The sequence below is a fragment of the Physeter macrocephalus genome, chromosome 7 (assembly GCF_002837175.3).
Source record: "Physeter macrocephalus isolate SW-GA chromosome 7, ASM283717v5, whole genome shotgun sequence".
NCBI lineage: Eukaryota > Metazoa > Chordata > Mammalia > Artiodactyla > Physeteridae > Physeter > Physeter macrocephalus.
In genome coordinates this window covers 116,947,971-116,974,238 of record NC_041220.1, presented here as the reverse complement: position 1 = coordinate 116,974,238, position 26,268 = coordinate 116,947,971, and the positions used below count along the sequence as shown (strand labels likewise).

The 26,268-nt window shown below is 37.6% G+C and overlaps 1 protein-coding gene across 1 annotated transcript in view; it reads right to left on the bottom strand.

Annotated features, from left to right (window-relative positions):
• ALPK1 (alpha kinase 1) overlaps positions 1 to 15,259 on the bottom strand; it is a 133,655-nt gene extending 118,396 nt beyond the window's left edge. Inside the window, exons 1-2 of the mRNA XM_024119298.3 lie at positions 15,159 to 15,259; positions 2,015 to 2,063 (exon numbers count right to left, since the gene is read on the bottom strand). The gene's annotated coding sequence lies outside the window, so the exon portion shown is untranslated. The remainder of the gene's footprint in view (positions 1 to 2,014; positions 2,064 to 15,158) is intronic.
• Positions 15,260 to 26,268: the final 11,009 nt, after the last annotated feature.

Below are 26,268 nucleotides of genomic sequence, written 5' to 3'. Positions count from 1 at the left end.
ACTGCTTCCCCACAGGTTTAATGCAAAGATTAAAAAAGAAAGTGAGGGAACTCCCTGGCAGTCCAGTGGTTAAGGCTCCACGCTTCCACTGCATGGGGTGTGCGTTCCATCCCTGGGCGGGGAACTAAGATCTCACATGGCTCATGACACATACTAGACTTTCATGAAATTTTAGTATTTATTCCCTTTTCCTGAGGGTGAAGACCATATATAATGTATATCTAGGTTTCCAGGGCTTCAAAAACTACAGAGACTCAGTAATGTTTGCTGAGTAAATAAATGAATTCCAGAGTTGTATTTGGTCAAAAGTAATATAAATATATATTTTAACAGTCTTTTAAACTAATACAATTGGTTGTCATTCCTTCCTACTCACAGTATAAATATTGCATCCCAATACTCTGACATGTCTCAAATCAAATTTTTCTCACTTTTATGATTATAGTATTGAAAAGTATACAGATGTCACAAAATTTGAGGCATAAATGTTTTCTAATCTTTCAGTTATACTTCCATTTTATATTCTCCTTTATGTAGTCACTGTACAGTATGTTTATGAAGTGTTTCAATAAAAAGAACTAATGTTTATTTTTTAATGGGATAACTATATTATAATGTTAAGAAAAAGCAGAATATAAAATAGTTCATACAGTATGACAGCAATTATATTTTAAAAAGTCACTGAGGACCAATGATGTTTTTTCCAGAAATAGCAAAAATCCACCCTAAAATTAATATAAAATCTCAAGGGACCCTAAATAATCAAAACAATCTTTAAAAAGAAGAATAAAGTTGGAGGTATCCCACTTTTAGATAAATTGGACTACATCAAAATTAAAAAACTTCTGTGCATCAAAGGACATAATGAAGAGAGTGAAAAGGAAACCCATGGAATGGGGAAAATATTTGCAAATCATATAGCTGATAAGGAGTTAATATCCAGAATATATAAAGAATTCCTACCACCAAACAACAAAAACACAAAAAACCCAACTAAAAAACAAAGGACTTGAACGTTTCTCCAAAGAAGATATACAAATGGCCAATAAGCATATGAAAAGAAGCTCAACATTACTAACCATTAAGGAAATGACAATTAAAATCACAATGAGATACCACCTTACACCCACTAGGATGGCTACTATGAAAAAAAAAAAAAAGGAACAGAAAAAGTTTTGGCCACAATGAGGAGAAGCTGGAACCCTAGCACACTGTTGGTGGGAATATAAAATGGTGTAGCTGCTATGGAAAACAGTATGGTGGTTCCTCAAAAAATTAAAAATAGAATAATCATATGATCCAGCAATTCCACTTCCGAGTACATATGCAAAATAATTGAAAGCAGGGGCTTGAAGAGGTATCTGTACACTATATTCATAACAGCACTATTCACAACAGCCAAAAAAAGATGGAAGCAACCTACGTGTCCATTAACATAAATGGATAAGCAAAATGTGGTATATACACACAATGGAATGTTATTCAGCCTTAAAAGGGAAATTCTGACAACTGCTACAACATGGATGAACTTTGAGGACATTGTACTAAGTGAAATAAGCCAGTCACAAAAGGACAAATGTTGCATGATTCTACTCACATGAGGTCCCTAGAGTTGTCAAATTCAGAGACAGAAAGTAGAATGGCGGTTACCAGGGGGCAGGTAGAGGGGAGAATGAAAAGTGTTTGTTTAATGGTACAGCGTTTCAGTTTTGCAAGATGCAAAGAATTCTGTGGATGGGTGGGAGTGATGGTAGCACAACAACGTGAATGTAAGTTAACACCACTAAATGTGTACACGTAAAAATAGTTACACAAGTAAACTTTATGTGCATTTTACCACAATTTAAGAAAATAATTTAAAAATAATCAGAAGGAAATACACCAAAATATTGAGTCTTTGCCTCTAAGTAATATTTTTTGATTATTTTCCTCTTCTTTCCACATGTTCTACAATGACTATATATAGCTATATCATTAGGAAAAAAGAATTCAAAAGTTTCACATGAAAACTTACCCAAAATCCGTGTTTATTAGATTTCAATCCACTTCTGATTTAGAACTTCCTAGTTAAGAAAAAAAAAGTTAAACTCAGAGGCCTCTCTTATAATAAAAGTATAAACACAGTAGGAAATAATCTCTACTCTATATTTCCTGCATTATGTCATAGGCATTGTTGCATGCTTGCTATCTGAAACATCCGAGTAAGAGAACAAAGGAAACTCATGTTCCTGTGTCCCCAGCGAGAGTTGAGAAGTTACAGTTGGTCATCGTTGTTCCTCACTTTAGATACACAAGGAGGAGGAATATCACATCAAGGAAGACCAGATCCTGTCCAGAGTGCTTGACGGGGTACAAAACTCTTTTGGTCTCCCCCTTACCCCATCCCCTTAAATAGAGGAGGAGGTTTCAAATCTCTCCTTAGACTTCTGAAGCAGTTCAACCATAAAGGAGAGAAACCTCACTACTGCAGGTCTAAACTATCAGGGGTGGTACTATCTGATAATTTTGTTATACAGGAAATAGACAGCCTTTGCAGAAAATACCCTACTGGATATCTTGTGTCTTGAAGTTCTGAACTTTCATTCTCCGACTTAAAAAAAAAATCTATTTATTACTTTAGGGGCTTGCCAGAGAGAGGGAATTCCCCTGGTTATTTATACAAAAATTTTGCTAAAAGAGTTTGCAATAATAATCACTACTTTTTCATATGTTAACAATGGCAATACAGGACTTCCCTGGTGGTCTAGTGGTTAAGACTCTGCACTTCCACTGAAGGGGGCAAGGGTTCGATCCCTGGTTGGAGAACTAAGATCCCACATGCCTGCTGAGCAGAGCGGCTGGGAAAAAAAAAAAAAAAAAAAGGCAATACATTACATTTCATAACGCTTTACATTTTTCAATCACCTTGAAAAATCTCTCAAGGGGCAGCTTAGGTACTTAGCGCCCCTGAACCACCAGTTCTGGATAAGCAGCCTCCTGTGCTTTATTGCCACTTTAGACCTCGCTTTTTCCTTCCCTGTTTAAGCTGCACACCCCTCCTCCCCACAGCTTTGAATTTCATGTCATCACCCACTGCCCCTCATTGTTGCCATCAACTGCCAACTCCCAGGGCATTTAATTCCTGGATCATTACTGTTCTCTCCAAACCACCCCTACTCTTGGAGAATTCAACTATATAGTGATGAGGGGTTCTCAGTTCCTTGAAATCGTTTCTTCAAAGAGCTTGTCCTTAACCCAACTTTAGGTATTCGTTCCCAAGGTCATACAGCCTACACTTTGTTATGACCAAATTTATTCTTCCATACTTTCAAATTCATGGATTCCACTCTCTGTCCACTACCACACATCTTGTCCCTTTTGAGTTTCCCAAATTCAACAATCCTAACATTCCACTGGGACTTCTAATCCACTGATCCTATCACCTTTCCATGGACCCTCACCCGCTTTGAGGTCCTGTCTCTTCTTTTTAACCAGCTTAATTTCCATGGTCAATCATGATAATCACCATCCACATACACCTTTGACTCCCTTGTTTTTAATATTTGCATGTCAAAATCACAACTTTAGTTAAATCCAACTTTTACACAGCTGAGCAATGATGGCCACCTGTTCTCACTTTAAATTTCTGACTCTGAACCTGTTGGGAAAATTAATAAAGTAGTCTTATTCAGGCTTCAGAGGCAGAAGCAGGCCTCTGCCAGACCTGTGACCCTGCCTGGACTGCGCCGCCCCTGCTTGCATACCTAACAACTGCTGCTAGCAAGTCAAGCGGCCTTATGATAAGAAAAGGAGTGGGTCTTGGAATTTCTTGAGCCCTGGGGATCTGGCCAGTCCCCGAGGGTCTGGAAAATCTTGTGACTCACATGGTGAAATCAACAGCATTTTTAAAAGTGAATCCAGAGCTGCATTTTTGCACGCAAACTGATGATATCAATTTGCAGCCTGGAATTATAAATGGAAGCCCCCAGAACTCCAATCTGAAGTCTCACCTGTGGGGTGGATGCACGGCCCAGAACCTTTCCCAACTGGGGCTCCAGATTGCTGTCACTAGAGGCTTCGCAGCTGCTATTTGGATCTGGAAGTAGGTGTCAGCCCAATTCGGTGATGTATACCCTGTTACATTTCCCTAATATTCTTGTTTCTTTCCTTCTAATGATTGTATATTGAAATTGAGTTGAATCACCTTTCATTAAAGAATTGATTAAAGCTATTTATGTGAAACGAGTGGTTATTTTGCCAGTGAATCCAATGAGCCTTAAAACCGAAAGCAGGCTTTCAGCAAAACAGAACTTCAGCAACTAATGCTGCAATCACACTGCACTTCTTGGGTCCATCCACCTTCCAATCTCTTAGGTGCCTATTTCACACTTTCTCTCCCTCCTCTACCCTCATTCTCAGCAATCAGAAGAGGATTTCCACAGACTCCCACCCCCCTCTACCAATCTAACAGCAGCTGCACCCCGCACCCTGCCTTCCCATCTGCTGTCAGAGATGAATCACCCAATTCTCTTTTTTTTTCTTTGTGTGTTTAAAAGAAAATCAACAAATGTTTATTGAGATGTCATAGAGTACAAAATAGATTTTTTAATGCTTGAGATAAAAATCAAGGAACTGTTTATGTCAGTAAAAAAATTAACTTTAATATGCTGTCTTTGTGTATGGAAATGATGGTCTTGTTTATTATCAGTAGGACATTCCCTTTGATTTGTTTACTTAACTAGTGATTAAAAAACTCTACCTCCTGAAGCAATTAAATGGATAGTGTTGGTCTCACTAACATGTTTGGACCATCTGATTCACATGGAGGTAGATAAATCTGAGAAATGTGAAACTAGTGAAAACAGATAATTGCAAAATTGCCTTCTAGATCATTTTATTTAAGAAATAATTACAGAAGCAGGATTAATGGACTAGAGTATATAAACATTTTTAATAATCTTAGATAAATATTGTCAAATTGCTTTTCTCAGAGCTTGTAGCAATTAGGCTCCCACAAGCATTATATACATGAGCCTTTCCTGCTATTTCAGCATTAACAACAACAAAAAAATGAAGAACAAATTAACTAGTTTTATTGATGAAAATGTATTTGATTTTAATATGATTTAATTTCTACAGAGAAAAAACATGATTTTTATGTGTATTTGACTTCTTTTCTTTTGTATATTCTCCATTCATGTCATTTATTTCCTTTGCTATAAGTGTATCCAAACTCCTTGAATTGTAAAAGCTCATCATATATTAGTAATATTTACAAATTTATGTCAAATTAACTTGGTAAATTGGTTCTGTTGCTTATTTTTGTGCTTTATATTCAGTATATTATTTTGAAATATTTTTAAATCTATAGAAAAGCTGCAAGTATACAGAAAACTATTTACTCAGTTTCACCAAATTTTAATATTTTGCCAAATTTGCTGTATCCTCCTCTCTAGATAGATAGGTATATAAATAGGTATATACACAGGTAGATGTAGATATAGTACTTATTAAATAATAAAATATACCTATTTTTAATTAGGTTGCATTCATCATGCTGTTTTCTCCTTAATATTGATACTTCAGTGTGTTTTACCTAATAAATTATCTTGTGTAATCACAGTACAGTTACCAAAAAAAAAAACCTCACAATCTGTATCTAAAAATAAGAAAATCTATGACAACCTAGTAGTAATGTGTTATCAATTCCAAGTATTTAGGTTCAATCATTACACCAGAAACTTTGTGTTCTGAATTCTTACAGCTTATCTGTGAAAAAAGGCTTGATACAATTTTTTTAAAATCTGACAATCCTAAAAATTTGCATATTATCAAATGAAATATTAATTTGAAACTTTCATAAACGCAATAACATTTCATCAATCTTACTAGAAAAAAAATTAACTTTAATATGCTGTCTTTTGTGTATGGAGATGATGATCTTAATTTACTATCAGTAAGACATTCCCTTTGATTTGTTTACTTAACTAGTGATTAAAAAACTCTTACCTCCTGAAGCAATTAAATGGATAGTGTTGGTCTCACTAACATGTTTGGACCATCTGATTCACATGGAGGTAGGTAAATCTGAGAAATGTGAAACTAATAAAAACAGATAATTGCAAAATTACAAAGCACACTGGATGAAACAGGGCTAAAATCACTTGCCGATACTGCTTTGTGAGAGTGTACATTGTAACAACTCTTTTTAACTAATTAATTTTTTTAACAGTAGGTCGTTGTTGGTTATCTGTTTTATTTTATTTTTTAAACTTTATTTTATTTATTTTTTATACAGCAGGTTCATATTAGTTATTTATTTTATACATATTAGTGTATACATGTCAGTTCATCTATCCCAGTTCATCCCACCACCACCCCCGCAGCCACTATCCCCCCTTGGTGTCCATGTTTGTTCTCTACATCTGTGTCTCTATTTCTGCCTTGCAAACTGGTTCACCTGTACCATTTTTCTAGATTCCACATATATGCATTAATACACGATACTTGTTATTCTCTTTCTGACTTACTTCACTCTATATGACAGTCTCTAGGTCCATCCACGTCTCTACATATGACCCAATTTCATTCCTTTTTATGGCTGAGTAATATTCCATTGTTTATATGTACCACATCTTATTTATCCATTTGCCTGTCGATGGGCATTTAGGTTGCTTCCATGACCTGGCTATTGTAAATAGTGCTGCAATGAACATTGGGGAAGAACCAATATTGTGAAAATGACTATACTACCCAAGGCCATCTACAGATTCAATGCAATCCCTATCAAATTACCAATGTCATTTTTTACAGAACTAGAACAAAAAAAATCTTAAAATCTGTATGGAGATACAAAATACCCCAAATAGCCAAAGCAATCTTGAGGGAGCTGAAGGAATCAGACTCCCTGACTTCAGACTATACTACAAAGCTACAGTAATCAGGACAATATGGTACTGGCACAAAAACAGAAATACAGATCAATGGAACAGGATAGAAAGCCCAGAGATAAAGCCACACATCTATGGTCAACTAACCTATGACAAAGGAGGCAAGGATATACAGTGGTGAAAAGACAGTCTCTTCAATAGGTGGTGCTGGGAAAAGCGGACAGCTACATGTAGAAGAATGAAATTAGAACACTCCCTAACATCATACACAAAAATAAACTCAAAATGAATTAAAGACCTAAATGTAAGACTGGATACTATAAAACTCTTAGAGGAAAACATAGGAAGAACACGCTTTGACATAAATCACAGCAAGATCTTTTTTGACCCACCTCCTAGAGTAATGGAAATAATAATAATAATTTTTTTTTAAATGGGACCTAATGAAACTTAAAAGCTTTTGCACAGCAAAGGAAACTATAAACAAGATGAAAAGACAACCCTCAGAATGGGAGACAATATTTGCAAATGAATCAACGGACAAAGGATTAATCTCCAAAATATATAAACGGCTCAGGCAGCTCAATATTAAAAAAACAAACAACCCAATCCAAAAATGGGCAGATCTAGAAACAACAAATGCTGGAGAGGGTGTGGAGAAAAGGGAACCGTCTTGCACTGTTGGTGGGAATGTAAATTGATACAGCCACTATGGAGAACAGTATGGAGGTTCCTTAAAAAGCTAAAAATAGAACTACCATACGACCCAGCAATCCCACTACTGGGCATGTACCCAGAGAAAACCATAATCCATTCTCTTATCTAAAACCAATCATTCCATTCACACAATAATTCTACCCCTCTCTCTACTCAAGCACATTGATGCACGTTTTCACTCTCCTCTGCCTCTTACATCACCAGGTTTTTGCTCTCCACTGGCTCATTCTTATCAATTTACAAACAAGCCATTATTTCTTTCACCTTAGGAGAAAAGTCTCCTGACTTCACTTTCGTCACTAGCTATTGCTCTTTGCAGCAAAAATTCCTTGAAAGAATTGTTCCTACTTGAGCTTTCAACCTGTCTTTTCCCATTCTCTTTTAAATGTACTGCAATCAGACTATTGTTCCATCACTCCACTGAAGCTGCCCTGGTCAAAGTCACTGATAAACTCCACATACCTAAATCCAATGGTCAGTTCTCACTCCTCATCTTAGCTGACCTACCAACAGCATGTGACACAGTCCCTTCCTCCTCTACTGCCCTCCGGGATACCACACTCTTGGTTTTCCTACTACCTCACTGATCACTCCTTCTCAGACTTTTCGGTTGGTTCCCCCTCCTCTCCTGGACCCCATCATATTGGAATGTGCAAAGCCTCAGTCTCTGGCCCTCCTTTCTCAATCTAAATCCACTCCTTGGTGATTTCATTCAGTTCATAGTTTTAAATACCACGTATTGGTTGACAGTCATGTGATTTCTAACTCCAGTTCAAACTTCTCTCTTGAACTTTTAAGAAACATATTTTCAACTGTTTATTTGATATGTGCACTTGGATATCCAATAAGCATCACACTTTCCAGATGTCCACATTGAACTCCTGATCTGCCTCAGCTAATGCCTACACCCTTCCAGGAGAGTGAAATGAAAGACCAGCTCTTAGAAGAGCTATGCATTCAGAAGAGGCTGAGTGGGAGCAGATGGGATGACTGTAAGGGATACATATTTTCGGAAAAATTTGGCCAGGGGAGCCCTTGGTTCCCTCATGTTCACTCAGCCTTTCACTTTGTACGTGTGCAGCTTTCAGTCTAAAAAGCTTTTCCTCTGACAACAGTGACTTGGGGGAATTACGGTGTTGAGATGCTGTGGAACTTCTGAAATCTGTTGCATAATAAGTAATGCTTTTCTTCCACTCTGACTTCCTTTTTCACACATAGTGGCTACTAGCTTGCAGGTGAGAGGTATTACCAACCTACTGGATGCTTCCCAGTAGCCCTGATCAAGTAGTATTTAAATTATAAAAGTCTTGAAGGTTGTGCCACACAGAATCTCTGATATATTATTTAAGAATTTAGATTTTTGAAACAGTTTATTATTATGAGAGCAAAAAGTGTTATTGTAGAAAATCTGGAGAAAAATATGGTAAAAAAGAAAATAAGAATTACCTATGGTCTCACTAATAAATAAGCGCTATAAATATTTTGATATCATTGTTTCTGTGCATGGTTATAATACTTATAATGAAGTTTTAAAAAGTGTAAGTTTTCAAAATTTGAGTATTCTTTGACTATAATTAAGCAGTCTGATTTTTGCCTCTCAATTACGATGCCTACATATATTCAGAAGTGATTTAACAAAACATGGTGACACTGTACATATTTTGGTGGCACTTCCTTTGACTATGTCCTATGGTTAACTTAGGGATGGTTACTGCATGTATTATCTTGTTTTTCTTTCAGCCTTACTTTGCAACTAGACATCCTTACCACTCTGCCTGGCCCCTACATTCCCACCTATCACAGATGAATAATCCAAACCCTCATCAGTGAGTGTTAACCTTTATCAAAGTTTTTCTAAGAAAAGATCTCTCCTATCGTGTATAGGGTAGGCATAGTGCACTAAATAGCAGGATGCAGGAGCCTGGAGTAAGGCTAGAACCTCCTTTGGAGTTATCTGTTCAAGTCAGGAAGGCACCTGAAGGACAAACACAGCTGCAGGTACTGGGGAAAGTCTGGTCTGGCAGGTATGTCATCTCACCTGCAAGGGATGTGAAGAGACGACTGGCAGAGTTCTAGCAAATGGTTGCAATTAGAGGTAGAGGAAGTGTATTGCCATGAGGTAGAGTAATGGAGTCACACTAACAGCAAAGAGGTGGAAATAATAATTACCATTTATTAAACAAATACGACAAATAATAGTACCTGACTCACAAAACTGTAGTGCATATTAAATAAGATAATGTATGTAAGCCTTGTAGCAATAAGACTGCCATACAGTAGTCCCCCCTTATCCACAGGGGATCGGTTCTAAGACACCCCAGTGTATGCCTGAAACCGTGAATAGTACTGATGAAATAAAATTTGTATTTTAAAGCAGGACAAGAAAATTTAAGCGTAAAATTCTCTCTCTGTCCGTTTGGGCCTCCTCCCTCCCCCTTTAGTGTGCCGTGTTCATCTGCATTATACATTAACCAGACCTCCTCAAAGGTGGGAATGCCTGCTCAACCGCAAACGTCAATTTATTTTTCCCTTTCTTCGACACTAACGTTTTCTTCTTAACTTGGTAAGTGAATTTTCGTTGACAGTACCGAACCTTATATATACCCTACATACATTATCTATGGCAAAGTTTAACTTATAAATTAGGCACAGTAAAAGATTAACAATAACTAATAATAAAATAGAACTGTAATAATATACTGTAAAAGAAGATATGTGAATGCGGTCTCCCTCTGTCTTTCTCAAAATATCTTACTGTACCAACGTAATGCCTTTCTCTTTTAACTACGCACTAATCATGCACTAGGGCCAAAATTGTTGCAGTTTGAGGTGTGACAGCAAAACTAGCACAAATTTCATCTTCTTTCTTTACAATTTCACGAACAGAAGATTCGTCCTTACCGTACATCTTGGCAAATTCAGCGTACGATGTTTTTTCCTTTCCTTATTAAGTCGAGAACTTTCACCTTTTCACTTAGAGGAAGCACTTTACGGCTTCTCTTTGGCATATCCGAATTGCCAGTATCACTACTCTGGCTCTTTAGGGCCACTGTTCAGTAAAATCAGGGTGACTTGAACGCAGCGCCTGCCTATCAGATACCGCCACCGTCTGTCTGATAACCAAGATGGCCGCCAGATGATTAATGGGCGGCTACACTCCACAAACAGAAGATCCACGCTATTCACGCCCCAGCCAGACAGCGCGAGATTTCATCACGCTACTCAGAAGGGTGGGCAATTTAAAATTTAGGAATTGTTTACTTCTGAAAATTTTCATTTAATATTTCCGGATGTAGAGTAACTAAAACCATGGGAAGCAAAATCATAGATAAAGGGGGACTACTGTACAGAATATGCTCAATAAATATGCATTAACGAATAATGGATACTTATTATTAACTATCTTTATTTAGCATTGGTGAACAGATTGTCATTTATGTTGAGTAGGAGAGAGACCTGCTTCCATGGCTTCTTAGACTTTTAGATACTGCCTGTTCATGAATTCCCTGAACTCTGTGATCTGTTCACTTCATGTTGGATCCCAACCACACAGTAAGTCTCTTGCTCCCAGGCTCTTTCTATTCATCACACATTAGGATACCTGGGTTCTAATTCTGGCTCTGTCACAAACCAGTTGTATGAATTTAGGCAAGTCACCTTTCCCTGCTAGACCTCAATTTACTCACCTCTAAAATTAGGGGGGTTTTAGAGATTATCACACTAAGTGAAGTAAGTCAGACAGAGAAAGATAAATATCATATGATATCACTTATATGTGGAATCTAAAAAATTATACAAATGAACTTATTTATAAAACAGAAACAGACTCACAGACTTAGAAAACAAACTTATGATTACCAAAGGGGAAAGGTGGAGGGAGGGATAAATTAGGAGGTTGGGATTAACATATATACACTATTATATATAAAATAGATAATTGACAGGGACCTATTGTGTAGCACAGGGAACCCTACTCAATACTCTGTAATATCCTATATGGGAAAAGAATCTGAAAAAGAATAGATATATGTATATGTATAACTAAATCACTTTGCTGTACACCTGAAACTAACAAAATATTGTAAATCAACTATACTCCAATACAAAATAAATTTTTTTTAATGTTAAGAAAAGAAAAAAAAATTTTAATAAAATTAGGAGGGGTTGCTAAGGTCTCTAAAGTCCTTTCCAACTCTACGATTCTGTAATGCCATTTCCACCTCTCAAAATTCAGCAGCAAGTAACTGAAGATCAGTGTCGGCCTGGTCTGCTAGCATAAGAGCTACATGGTCTCCACGGGATTTAACTTAGAATTATTTCCTCCCTAGAATGAATTCCCAAAAAGAAACTGCCAATATGACCATTTTAATGGTCACTGGCACATACCATGTTATGTTAATGGCCCTGGACCTAGATGATGCTCCCCCAACTCCCACCCTTCAGCCCCAACCTGACCGCCACTTCAGAGATAATGGTGTCTCAATGAAACCAACAAAATGGAACTATAATGCTTACTCTGGGATAATTCACCCTCTCTATGATTCTTATTTCAAAAAATAGTAGCTACATGCTGCATCTCTTCAATTTTATGACAATTCATGAGGACCGCAGGTCTGATAAAAGTTTGATAAAGCATTTCTTTATCTATCTATATTTTGTACATCTATAATCAGGAATTTCAACAGATTGTATTATCTGTTGAGCTCTGTCACCAAGGACCAGTGAAGTTCAAAGATATTGCGCTGGTTCGGAAAATATCCACTTCTCAAACACATTACAGCAGTATTTCCAAAATTTTAGCCATTTACATGCCACCTTCACAATCTTGACCATATCTGCATATTATCTGTAATAGTAGTTATTTAATCATTTCCTTAAAATCAATAGTAAAGTGGCTCACTTTCTTTTTACTTAACATCTTTCTGGGCAATAATATCCATGAAATAATACATTTTTAAAGCTAATTATATTTTTAATGCACATTAAACTAAGCACAACTCAAATTTTCAGTTTGGATATGTGACACCTAAAATCAGTAGTTTGTATACCATACTTTGGGCAAATGATATTACTATGTAACTGATATTTAAGCTATGATCATCTCTTTCTGTTCTTCAGAAGAATGATAGCATCAGATAATATTCTTACTTTTAAATTCGTCTACTCCACTGAACTCTATAAACAGAGCAAATCACAACATCCTGAAAAAATAGATGTCACTGTCAATAACAAGAAACAGAGTCCCCCATATAGAGAGGCAACAAATACAATAAACATAAATATGGAATGAGTTTACAATAAAAGTTTGAATGTCCATTCCTGTTAAAGTTCTTCAACCCATAGAACTTAAAATATCAGGAAATAAAAGCATTTACAATGAACATTTTATTTTGAAAAGCTGTCATTCTCTGCAAAAGATTAAGGGACAGGAAAATAGTACATGTGCTGTGTTCTGGGAAAGGGGTCAGTGAAATTTTGGAATGGGAGAAGCCATGGAATTTCAGAAATATTTTGAAATGCACACACTTATTCTTAAGGAAAATTCCAGGTTCTAAACCCAAACTTAGATCACATAGCACTTAAGGGGGGATTGTTACAGCTTAACAAATCAGGTGTGCTCATTACACAGTATTATTTTATGTGAGATTTTATAATATCCATCATAATTTACATATAGCTTTTTTTAACTTCAAAAAATAATTTTTTAGAGTTTAAAGTAGTTATTGTCTCCCTACTCATGCAAGTGGATGCTATAAAATTCTGGAGTCTTGTTGGGGGAAGAACTTGAAGAATTCATCTCAGACTCAAAAAGACATTTAAAGTGGAGAGTAAATTATTGCTAGAATAATTTAAAGTGTTTTGTTTCTTTTGAGGCTGCAGGTTGACAGGATTTGGACAAAGGAGGTGGGAAGACAGAAGTAAATTATTTTGGTCAGTGGATATAAAGACTTGACTTGGCTTTTGTTTACATCTGTTGTGTTATCCAAGTGGTAAATTAACCTACACCCACCCTTACCCAAAATAACGCACACCGTACAGTCATGTCATCTGCTGACACACCACTCAGACCTAGGGGTGCACAGCTTCTGTGGTACAATTACTAATACTCTTTTGGTTCACTTGAATTTGAGGTCAAGGAGGAAAGAGGAGAAACAACAAAATTTGAGACTATGATGAACCATCATGTATAGACTTGTACAGCAACAGTGATTACATGTGAAGAATTTAAAATGTTCTTAACAATGAAGTATCAGCCAACCAAAACCGAATATTGTTTCTCATAAGAGTACTAGCTGCATCAAGTAAAACGAAAAGGCAGAGGGAGATAGAAGCAAACAGAGATGCCATTATGTTGTGACATAAAGTCCCCTCCCTTCTGATCCTGCCTCTCTTTGCGCCCTCACCCACCTGCAAATTCCAAACAATTCTAAAGGTTTTAATCTGTGGCTTTAAAAAGTCATCTGGACCCCTAATTTTAAATGCTAAAATTGGTTAATGAAAGGACTCTTTTGAATAGAAATACGAAGGATTTTAATTTTTCATACTTTCTCTCTACATAATGCTTCTCCACATCCAGAATTCCCCTCGGGGTTCATCCCAAATGAGAAGAGCAATTTTTCAGCCTTATCTGTTTCCTGGCAAAACTATTGAGGCCATCATAAAAGTGACAGTTTCTGTTATCTCTACGTATGTACTCCAGGCAAACGTCCCAAGGTTAATTTTTCAAATAAGTAATCCCAATTCCTGTAATCAAACATTATAATTCAGTGATAAATAAAGCCAGATGTTCACTAGCAGCAGCTCTAGCAAGTCTCATGAATTGAGGACTTTATTATTTAAACCTTTTTTTTTTTTCTTTTTTGGCCGCCCAGCGCGGCGTGGGGGGGTCTTAGTTCCCTGACCAGGGATGGAATCTCCGCCCCCTGCAGTGGAAGCCCGGAATCTTAACCACTGGACCTCCAGGGAAGTCCCCATTATTTAAGCCTTTAAAAGAAACTGGTTTCGGGACTTCCCTGTGGTATAGTGGTTAAGAATCCGCCTGCCAGTGCAGGGAACACGGGTTCGAGCCCTGATCCGAGAAGATCCCATGTGCCATGAGGCAACTAAGCCCGTGCTCCACGACTACTGAGCCTGCGCTCTAGAGCTCGCGAGCAACAACTACTAAGCCCGTGCGCCTAGAGCCCGTGCTCTGCAACAAGAGAAGCCACTGCAATGAGAAGCCAGAGCACCGCAACAAAGAGTAGCCCCGGCTCACCGCAACTAGACAAAGCCCGCATACAGCAACGAAGGCTCAACGCATCCAAAAATAAATAAAAAAGAAAAGAAACTGGTTTCTTTTCTCCCCTTCCTAATAACCTAACTTTACTGCTGTAGGTGGTCCTTCTCCCCTCCCCCTCCCTTTCTGGGGAGTTTTCAGAAGCGCAAATTGTCTTGGAGCTCCAAAGTTATTTCAATGTAGAGAAGGCCCCCAGGTGGAAACGGTCACAATTTAAGAAAATACTTCCTTAAAAACTATGTCATCTTTTATACCCACATCTACTGCGTTTTTGTCATTAAAAGGCTGATACTCACCTTTATCTCGAAGAAGAGGAAATACACTATAAAACTAGCAAATCTAACTCTGGAAAAAGTTAATTATGACACAACCTCCCTGAAATATACTGTTTCTCATAAACGGCCTCCGTTTCAGGAAGTAGGAATTTGAAAGAAAACATAGCCTGTTATTGTCCCAGAGTTTGATTGTGTAATTCAACTCCGGGACTTTCAGCAGTTCTGCACCATAAGACACGCCCCTTTAGGAACTGCTTTAGTGAAAGGTATTCTGGGAGTCGTATTACTACAGAAAAGTTCTTTCTTCTAAAGAAAGTGCAAGAAAACTCCTTATTTGGACTAAGTCAGAATGGAGAACCAGTCCCCTTGAGAGCCGAGGAAAGAGACCGTTAGTAAGAAACAATGAACATGACATTGTTTTTGATCTATTAGCAAAAGAAATTCATGTTACAGCTCCATTCGGCGCTCCATCTATTTTAGAACTAGTGTGCAGAATTGAGCTTCCTGTCACAAGGACACCTATATTACCAAGTGTTTTGAATTGAAAATTGAAGTTGGAATTGACATGTATACACTGATGTGTATAAAATTGATGACTAATAAGAACCTGCTATATAAAAAAATAAAATTAAAAAATTAAAAAAAAATGAAGTTGGAATTTATCTCATAGAAAATCTCATTGGGCTGATTGGCTTAACAGTGAGGACTGTCAACTAGTGTTATATAGTGGATATCGTCCTTCAATCTAAATCTGCGGCTCCAAATTTTGACAAAAAAATATCAAAAGTACATGAAAAGATGTTTAAATGTTTAACAACATTTTATTGGAAAAGTTGTTGACGTCAACAATATTTTAATTTCCTCAGTCCTTTCTGAGCCTGCTGGGTTAAAGAAGTGTCCTCTCCAGTGAAGGAGTAAGAGATTTCATTAGTAGTAATTTGATAAGTCTTGGTAAAGCCTTTTTGATATAGTTCCCCAAAACTGAGAAACTGAATGACGAATAAGTGGGTGACAAATCCTTCGGCAAGCTGGATGGTTTCCAACTCTGCTTCTCAACAAAACAGAAAAAGAAACTACTTAAGTATTCAGCTACTACGTATTTTAAGTACTAACTACTCAGTATTTAGACAACTTAAAAAAATTTTTTATGATAGATCACTATGTAATTCTTAATATATGACCTTAGAAGTAGTTCAAATAACCAAATGAATTGTATATCAAAACTCTTTCTCCTTTTATTTATGTAAAGAGTTTCTCTTTTCTTTGTATGCATTTTTTTGTAGAATGCTGGCTTATTCTCGCTTTCAGTAACATTCATCCATGAACTAATTTTTAAAAACCTTATAAATCTCACTGAGAAATGCATTTTCCATAAAATCTTATTCTGTTTAATAGTTATTCACCAGAATATATCATTTATTTTTGTCTTTCTAATCTATTATGAATTCATAATCCTTGTAATGTAGAACTCAGTATTTAAAAAATTAACACTTCAAGTCTACGGCCAGAGGAAATAAAAATGAAATTTAAAAATGTTTAATTTTAATATGCACATGTTTTTATTGTAAAGAAATATGACTTTTTTTTTTTTTTTTTTGGCTGCTTGGCTTGCAGGATCTTAGTTCCCCCACCCAGGCCCTCAGCAGTGAAAGTGCGGAGTCCTAACCACTGGACCGCCAGGGAATTCCCAAGAAATATGATTAAAATAACTTTGAAGCATATAAACTACTAATATTAGGAGAAAACTCTATGGAGAAAGTGTAATGGAAATAAAAGTTAAAGGAGATGAATAATATAAACTTTCCACTTGTTAAACTTGTACATGTACAAGAACTTGTACCTGTGTTTTTAAATGGATGATGGGGTCATCAAATTACTAGCATATATAATTTCCATTGGGTACATCTAAAAGAGTTATTAAACATCTGACTTAGATCCTTTGCAACTATTTAAAGTGATGATAAAAGATGGATATCAACTTAAAAATATGTGAGAGTGTTGTTTTTGTAAAATTCTGTTTGAGAGTAAATGAGGAAAAATGTTAGAAATTCAGTATTCTAGAGCCTAAAAGAGGGCATTGGATTCTTGGGAATGGAAAGAGAGAAAAGGGTACTGATACTTTTATCATCCTTATTTGAGGGATGCAATGAGGCATTTATCTTCCCTACTCTCTGGACAACAGTTGAATCTGTCTCCAATAGCGATTTCTCATAGAATTCCCAGAGCCATGGAAACACAAAGATAGACTGTCTCATTTATGATCACAATGTTGAGCTTTAGAAAGATTTCAAAGATAAAAATTCTTTGAGATGGAAAACTAATAATGCAAGCCTCAACTATTGTGAGATGTACACTCATAAAAGAAGTATATTATGATACACTTAGAAAAACTGGTTGCACCATGATATTCATTTTTATTTTCTAGGTTTGACTATTTTCTAATCTTGACTATAAATTGCTAAAACAAGCTGATATCATTCATTTGTTCAAATAACATGTTTAGAGCATTTATATTGTGCCTAGTGTTACATTGGTGCCATGGATTCAGACCATGTAAGAAATACCCTTAATGCAATCACAGCGACAGATAGATTGGTGGATATATGGCTAGAAATTACCTGGAAAGATAGGAGTTAGCTCATAATATGAGAGCTTTGTGTTTAATTCTAAGGAGTTTGAACTTTTATCTTGAAAACACTGGGGAATCATAGAAAATTTTAAGGAATATAGTAAAATTATATAACTATCTTAGAAAGAATGCTCATTGTAGTAGGAAGGTTGGATTATGGGACAAGGTTTATTCCAGGGGAAAATCATGGTAGTGGATGGATTAGAAGGCAAGACTGGAGTTAGGAAATTGAGTTAGAATACTACTGCACTGGTCTATACCACGGTGATGACTGGGCTTAATTAAAAAGAATAACAGTAGAAATAAAAAGCAGAAAGAAATATCGGCTTCCCTGGTGGTGCAATGGTTAAGAATCCGCCTGCCAACACAGGGGACACAGGTTTGAGCCCTGGTCCAGGAAGATCCCACATGCCGCTGAGCAACTAAGCCCGTGCACCACAACTACTGAGCCTGTGCTCTAGAGCCGGCGAGACACAACTACTGAAACCTGCATGCCACAACTACCGAAGCCCACGTGCCTAGAGACCGTGCTTTGCAACAAGAGAAGCCACCACAAGGGCTTGCCTGGTGGCACAGTGGTTGAGAGTCTGCCTGCCGATGCAGGGGACACGGGTTCGTGCCCGGGTCCGGGAAGATTCCACATGCCGCGGAGTGGCTGGGCCCGTGAGCCATGGCCTCTGAGCCTGTGCGTCCAGAGCCTGTGCTCCGCAACGGGAGAGACCACGACAGTGAGAGGCCCACGTACCAAAAAAAAAAAAAAAAAAAAAAAAAAAAGCCACCGCAATGAGAAGCCCATGCACTGCAATGAAGAGTAGCCCCCGCTCGCCACAACTAGAGAAAGCCCGTGCGCAGTAATGAAGACCCAACAGAGCCAAAAATAAACAAATAAAATAAATAAATTTTTTTTAAAAAGTAGAAAGAAATATTTAGGAGGTAGGTTCACAGGCCTGTGTGAGAGACATAGAAGTATGGGTAAACGACTTAGGGGCTGTCCAAAAACAATAACTGTAGTTAGAGATTACCAAGGGAGGATGTGAAAAGTCACAAAGAGCAAGTGTGGTAATATCAGTATTCATGCCAGAAGACAGGGGCCACAAACGAGATGGGGAAAGAATGTGTAGATCACAGCAGAGAAAGCAAAACAAAATTATGCTCTAAAAACAGAATTGGCTGTATAATCTGTGGGATCTTTTGTCCAAAAATTATTAAGAATTTCAAGATGGCGACAGCAGGGCCAAGCATGAGGCCCTGAGTATGGGGCCCTGTGCCACCGCTCAGGTCACACCCTCATGAAGGCAGCCCTTCCTAAAAGCCAGGTAGGTGAGAGTGGTTGGGTCATATCTCAATAAAGTGGGAGTGGTCAACAGTACCAAATGATGCAGAGAAGTGAGAAGGATGAGGATAGAAAAGTGTCCATTGGCTTGGCAAGTAGGTCAAGGATAGTTTTAACAAGAACAAATTCAGTGGAGTAGTGGTAGAAAGGAGATGACATATTTAAAAAATCGTACTAAGATAAATAGAGTAGAAAGAGAATCTTTCCATCTAAGCCTACATTAAATAAAATATCCAGGTGGAGCCTATTTTTGGAGGGGGTTACTTTCTTTGCAAAGGTCTTCAGTGATGGAGCAATATGATCTCAAGACCAACTTAACCTTTTTATTATATAACTAATTACATAATAAACATGAAGGCCACAAACAGCAGGGACTAGTGATATTTCTATGGGCAAAATGGCCAGAATGTCATTCTGGAACTTTCTTCTCAGAATTAGTTGTCAGCACAATGATGATAAACATAAAGAAAGAACCAGAGATGGAGGATAAAAAGAGAACTTATTCCAGGTATGGCATTTTTCTGTGGAAAGACTTTCTGTTTTATTTAATGAGAAAATGAAATTATTGTATTATAAATTAAATAATGTATATTGTCTAATCCCTCATTAGTAGCATAAAGTTGTTATTTTTTAGGATGCTAGTAATTCATTAGATTTTAAAAATTAATGGAAAAGCACTGGGACTTCCCTGGTGGCACAGTGGATAAGACTCTGTGCTCTCAATGCAGGGGGCGTGGGTTCGATCCCTGGTCAGGGAACTAGATCCCACATGCATTCCGTAACTAAGAGTTTGCATGCTGCAACTAAGGAGCCCGCCTGCCACAACTAACACCCAGTGCAACCAAAAAAAAAAAAAAAAATTAATGGAAAAGCACTAACAAATGAAATGTAAATATTTAAATATAATATTAAAGAGGAGGAGGTTTTGGGTTTTTATTTTCTTTCTTACTAAAAATTACACTAATAAGGAGTACTATATGACAAAGTTTAGATTTAACAAGGCAAAATTAAGTTACTTGGTTTGGAGGATATGTGACAGGTAGAAATAATGCATCCCTCCCCCCAAAACTGGTCTTTCTTTTCCTGCTTACACAGCTCTCATAATAAGTGACTGGGGATTCCAGGATTAGGATCCACTGGAGACTCTCATAACCCACTGGGCTCCTTTAGTCAAAAAACCTTATTAGTGTTCTATTGTTGTCTAAAAATTACCACAAATTCAGCAGCTTAAAACAGCACCCATTAAATGATCTGTTCTATGAACTAAATGTAAAATATTTATAAATGAAGATGCATTTTAAATGTCTATAAAATGATATTATAACTAGAGCATGGACATTTTATAAGTATTTAAGAATTTAGAGGAAAAGTAATAAAGGTCCTTTGGTATACAAAAACAAAAAAAAAAAACAGCACCCATTTATTATTTCAAGGTCTTGTCAGTCAGAAATCTGGGCACATTACAGCTGAGAACACTGCAGTTCTCATGTGAGGCCTGCGGGGACTCCTTCAAGGCCCATTCAGGTTGTTGGCAGAATTCCATATATAGGACCAAGGTTGCCAATTTTCTTGGTAGCTGTTGGCTGGGGAACACTCTCAGCTCCTAGATGTCAACCACAGTTCCTTGCCGTGTGGTCTCTGTAGACAGTTCCTGACATGGATGTTTCCGTCCAGGCCAGCAGGGGCATGTGTCTCTGACTTCCTGAAGGGCCGAGCCCTTTTAAGGATTCACATGTTTAGGTCTGGCCCAACCAGATAATCTCCCTTTGGATTCAGAGACAACTGATTAGAAACCTGGTCACAGGAAGATATCCTATCATATTCACGGATTCTGCCCACGCTCAAGGAAGATATCCTATCATATTCACGGATTCTGCCCACGCTCAAGGCGAGGAGATTTTACAAACTGTGTATACCAGGGGGTGGGAATCTTGGGCGCCATCTTAGAATTCTGCCTACCACTCAACTTCCCCATAACTGCCCAAGGAGGGGCCAGACAAATGGCTCGAGACAGCATGACTCCTCCTCTCCCTCCACCCTCCGGGTGTGCTACCTCTGGGGGCTCCAATTTTCTCCTCACCATCTGCTGACTCTCTTGAGAGCCTGAATTTTATTGCAGTTCTCCTCATGTGAAAAGTATTAAGGCATCAAAGCATTAAGTGAGACCTTTCTCTCAGGAGACTTCTTTCATTTGGTTCTTCTTAAAAAAGCTTTTTTGTGTGCACGTGGAACCATATTGCTTGCAAATGAGACCAAATCCAAACAGTTTGAAAAAGTACACAGTGAAAAATCTCTCCCACCTCCACATTCTGCCCTCTGTCTCCCAAATTCTTTTTCTCAGACTAACCGGTATTACAGTTCCATTTCTTGGATCTCTTTGTAGATAGTTCATGCATTTACAGACATGTTTTCCCCCACAAATACAGCATTTTTGTTCTGCACTTTGGTTTTTTGCTTTAGTGATGCATCCATCAGATCCTTCCACATAGATCTAAGTTGTGTTAACTGCAGATGCTTGACCCCAAAATAGGGAGAAAGTGAAGTCTAGACTAGTTTTTCTTCATTCTCAATACTTTGGGCCCACTCCTGTCTCCCATTTAGTGGATAATGGGAAAAGAACTAAGTGAGTTATCTCAGTTGATTCTGAATGTTTGCACAGGTTGGCAGAGAGCATCAGCCCTGAGATGGGGCACTCCTGAACTGAGTCACTCTGAATCTGAACATCTTAGCTGGGCCGGGGAGAGTTAGATGAGTCTGTATCCAAGGTGCTTAGAGTGCACTGAGCAGCAGGCAAGTATCATATAACCCAGTTGCCACGAGGCAACACAAAAGAGCAACACTTTCTAATTTTTTTCTAGAGTGTGCAATTGTATTACCACAAATTAGCTTCTTCTATTTTTGATTTTTAAGTGAAATACAGTAGGCTTTCAGGTATATCAGCTTAATTACGGGCTAGTGAAAGTATCTAAAAACAGTTTTTTAGATTGTTTCCATGGACAAATATTTTTGTAATTCCAAACATGCAAGTAACTGAATTAGAAACCCATATCATGGAGGTGAGTGGTAGTGATAGAAGGGGAAACAGTTACTGAAGGGGACATCATCAATTGAATATAAGAGCTGAGACAAAATTTTACTTTATTGTTTAACATTAATACAATTTGGAAATTTCAAATTGTTCAAAGCTAGATAGAAATTTATTGGATTGTAGGCATTTTATGTTATTTCCAGATAAAACGATTCATCACTAATTCAGATAGTAAATCCCTCTTTTTTTTTTTTTGTATCAACAATATAGATGCCTAGTGTTTCTTCTGTTTTGCTCTGATAAACAATTCTGGTCTGACTTTTGAGGTACCATTTCTCTGAAGGGTTCCTTTTAATCTCTCTAATTAGTAGCCTAGGAATACTTAAACCCTCCAGAAAGCATTTAGCTTACTCCATCTATCCCTGGCAACACTCACAGCATTTGGCTGTGTCAAGTGAAGTTAACCAACCTTTAAAGCCATCCAAAGCCTTCCTTCATTAAACTCACAGGAAAGGAGTCTATCCACATTCCGTGTAATTTAAAAGATGTTGAAAACTCATGAGCAGTTCTGAGTGCAAGAGAAAGTTCTTGAAACTTCAAAATCAAAGAACGGGTTTGCCAAAATGACACAACCGCATCGAAACCAAAACAAAAATTGTTTTGCTCCTTTCCGAAAAGGAAATCTGCAAATAAGAGGCCCTAAAAAGTGCTTTTCAGTAGGTATGTTCTCATCAGCACATGCGTGATGGTAGCACATGCTGGAATCCTTACATTTCTTCAGACTGATGTTACTTTGGCTGAAGTATTTTCACACGGGCTTTTAGTAATTCTCTTGCTTTCAGAGAAATCACAGGCTGAGATGAGGATATTTCATAAACCTCTTCCTGTAATATCTAGTAAACTTTCGTCACATAAAGTCCTATTGTGTTCCTTTAACAGCAAAGACATTTTCATTATCAAAGAACGATGTTCATGTTTCTCTGTAAATGCTATTGTTACTCTGTTTAAACTTTGATCTTGAATAACAGTAAAAAAAGTAAAATCTGTAGTAGAACTGTAAAATAATCTCTTCTATTAAAAATGTTTCTAGTGGTTTTACACAAACAGAAACAGTAACAAAATAAAGCAATTATTACAGAGTACTTTGCCTAATTTACATATTAGTGATTTAAAATCTTTTTTTTAAAATTGAAGTACAGTTGACTTAGTATATGAGTTTCAGGTGTACAATATAGTGATTTGATATTGTTATATTTTATGAAATGATCACCATGATAAGTCCAGTTACCATTTCTCACCAAAGTTATTACAATATTGTTGATGGTATTCCCTATTTTGTATGTTACATCTCTGTGACTTCTTTATTTTATAACTGCAAGTTTGTACCTCTTTATCCCCTTTCCCTATTTTGTCCACCTACCCATACCCCTCCCCCCCGACAACTACCAGTATGGTTTCTGTATGAGTCTGTTTCTGTTTTGTTTTGTTTGTTCACTTTTTTTTTTAGATTCCACATATAAATGAAATCATACAGTACTGATCTTTGTCTGACTTATTCCACGTAGCATAATGCCCTCTAAGTCCATTCATGTTGTCATAAACGGCAAGATTTTTCATTCTTTATATGGCTAATATAACATTGTATATATTTACCGTATCTTCTTTATCCATTCATCTATTGGTGGACACTTAGGTTGTTTCTATATCTTGGTTATTGTAGTAATGCTGCAGTGAACATTGGGGTGCATATACAATTTCAAATTCGTGTTTTCATTTCCTTTGGATCAATACCCCAGAATGGAATTGTTGAATCATATGGTAGTTTTATTTTTAATTTTTTGTGGACTCTCCATACTGTTTTCCATAGTGGCTGCACCAATTTACATTCCTACCAACAGTGCAGGAGGGTTTCCTTTTCTCCAAATTCTTGCCAATACTTATTTGTTGTCTTTTTGATAATAGCCATCCTGACAGATGTGAGGTGATATATCATTGTAGTTTTGATTTGCATTTCCCTGATGATTAGTGATGCTGAGCATCTTTTCATGTGCCTGTTGGCCATCTGTATTGTCTTCTTTGGAAGAATGTCTATTCAGGTCTTCTACCCTCTCTTTTAGTTTTTTTGATGTTAGTTGTATGAGTTCTTTGTATATTTTGAATACAAACTCCTTATCAGATATATCATTTGCAAATATCTTCTCCCATTGAGTATGTTGCCTTTTTGTTTTGTGATGGTTTCCTTCACTGAGCGAAAGCTTTTTAGTTTGATGTACCTTCATTTGTTTATTTTTGCTATTGTTGCCCTTGCCTGAGGAGACAGACACCCCCAAAATATTGCTAAGACCAATGTCAAAGAGTGCACTGACTATGTTTTCTTCTAGGTTTCAGGTCTTACATTTAAGTCTTTAATCTATCCTGAGTTTATTTTTGTCTATGGTGTAAGAAAGTGGTCTAGTTCTATTCTTTTGCATGTAGCTATCCAGTTTTCCCAACACAATTTATTGAAGTAACTGTCTTTCCCCCATTGTATATTCTTGCCTCCTTTGTCTAGATTAATTGACCATAGGTGCGTGGGTTTATTTCTGGACTCTATTCTGTTCCATTGATCTGTGTCTGTTTTTGTGCCAGTACCATACTGTTTTGATTGTAAAGCTCTGTAGTATAGTTTGAAACCAGGAGCAGGTAGCCACCACCAACTGTCCCTTCAAACCTTTAAGGAACAGAAACTTTTCATATGTGCACTCTTGGCTGTTTCTCAACTTGCACAAGCCATTTTCGGTTCAAGGCCCATTGTTTTTAACCAGTTGTCAGAGGGTGAAAACCATTACTGAGATTAGATACTGATCTGGAATTGAAGGCTTATTCAAATTTCATTTTGGGTCATTTAGTAAATCAAATAAGTCATCTTAAAGCAAAGAGAAAAATGGAATAATGTTCAGCATCATGAATTTTAACAGTTGTTGCGTTTTCTCTATTAGTGTTATCGATAACACCTACTTAAATAGTCCTTTGCGGTTTATAAAGCATTTTCACATCTCATTTAATTTTAAAGGTTAGAGATCAGAAACTCCACTTCCGGTAATACTATTTCATTGTGTGAGTTTATTGGTGTAGTCAAATTGCACATCTTATCTTCCACCTGCTCTAATGTTATCTGACTGTTAAAAGATACTGTGACTGTCTTTCAGGGGGGAAATAGTAAGTGTTGATGATTAACGAACAAAATTGCAGCCTTACAGGAATCTGCCTCACTTATGGATGCACCGGTCCTTCCCCATGCTTATGGTTCTTGATTACATGTAACTTTGTGACGTCAATACTTAACCCCTCCTCAGAACCTCTTTATCAAGTGGTGAAGCAGCAAGCATCACTGTTATTTTATTGCCAGTGAAACGGACCCATAAACAAGCGCTCTCCTCAAGTCAAGGACGGAATCCAGACAAATGAGCGGCTTCCATCAGACATTTACCAGAGTTGGCGGGCGGTTTCTCAAGCCTTGAAGTAAGTAAGCCAGTATGACCTCGGTCACCAGAAGCTTTGTCCCCCCACTGCAGTTCTCAGCCCTTTTTCTCTTCATACAGTCTCCTGTCTCCCTCTAGACACCTATTGTCTTTAGGATCGCTCCACCTTTAGTTCATCCCAGATCTTCTCCCTGAGGCAGGAAAAGAGTGTCACCTTATTTACTCTAAGCTATAAAGGACTCCTGGGAGGTTGAGTGTTTCCTGTTGTACCAGGTACTAGCCCTTACTTTTGGAACCCGAGACCCTGGGTGGTTGAGTGAGGACTGCCTTCAGGTAGATGGGGAGAGAGGGAGCGCCTGGACGCTCGGGTATAAGGTGAGGGCACCATGGGTACCAGGAGGCTGATCAAGAGCTCTGGAGCAAGTTCTGCCTCTTCCTCGCTCAGAAACTTAATCACTCTCTGGGCCTCAGTTGACTCATCTGTAAAGTGGACCCACTCTCCCGACTGTGAGGATTGCATAAGAATAACGTGCGCCCCGCACCTGTCAACTCCTCGCCTCTCCCCACAACGGTCCCAGGCCAACACTCGCAATGTGTGTGGGGAAGCCGCCCTTAATGTTCAAGAGATTCAGTCCCCTTTTCAAAATCCGGCTCGCAAGCCACACCCTCTTCGGAGGGCC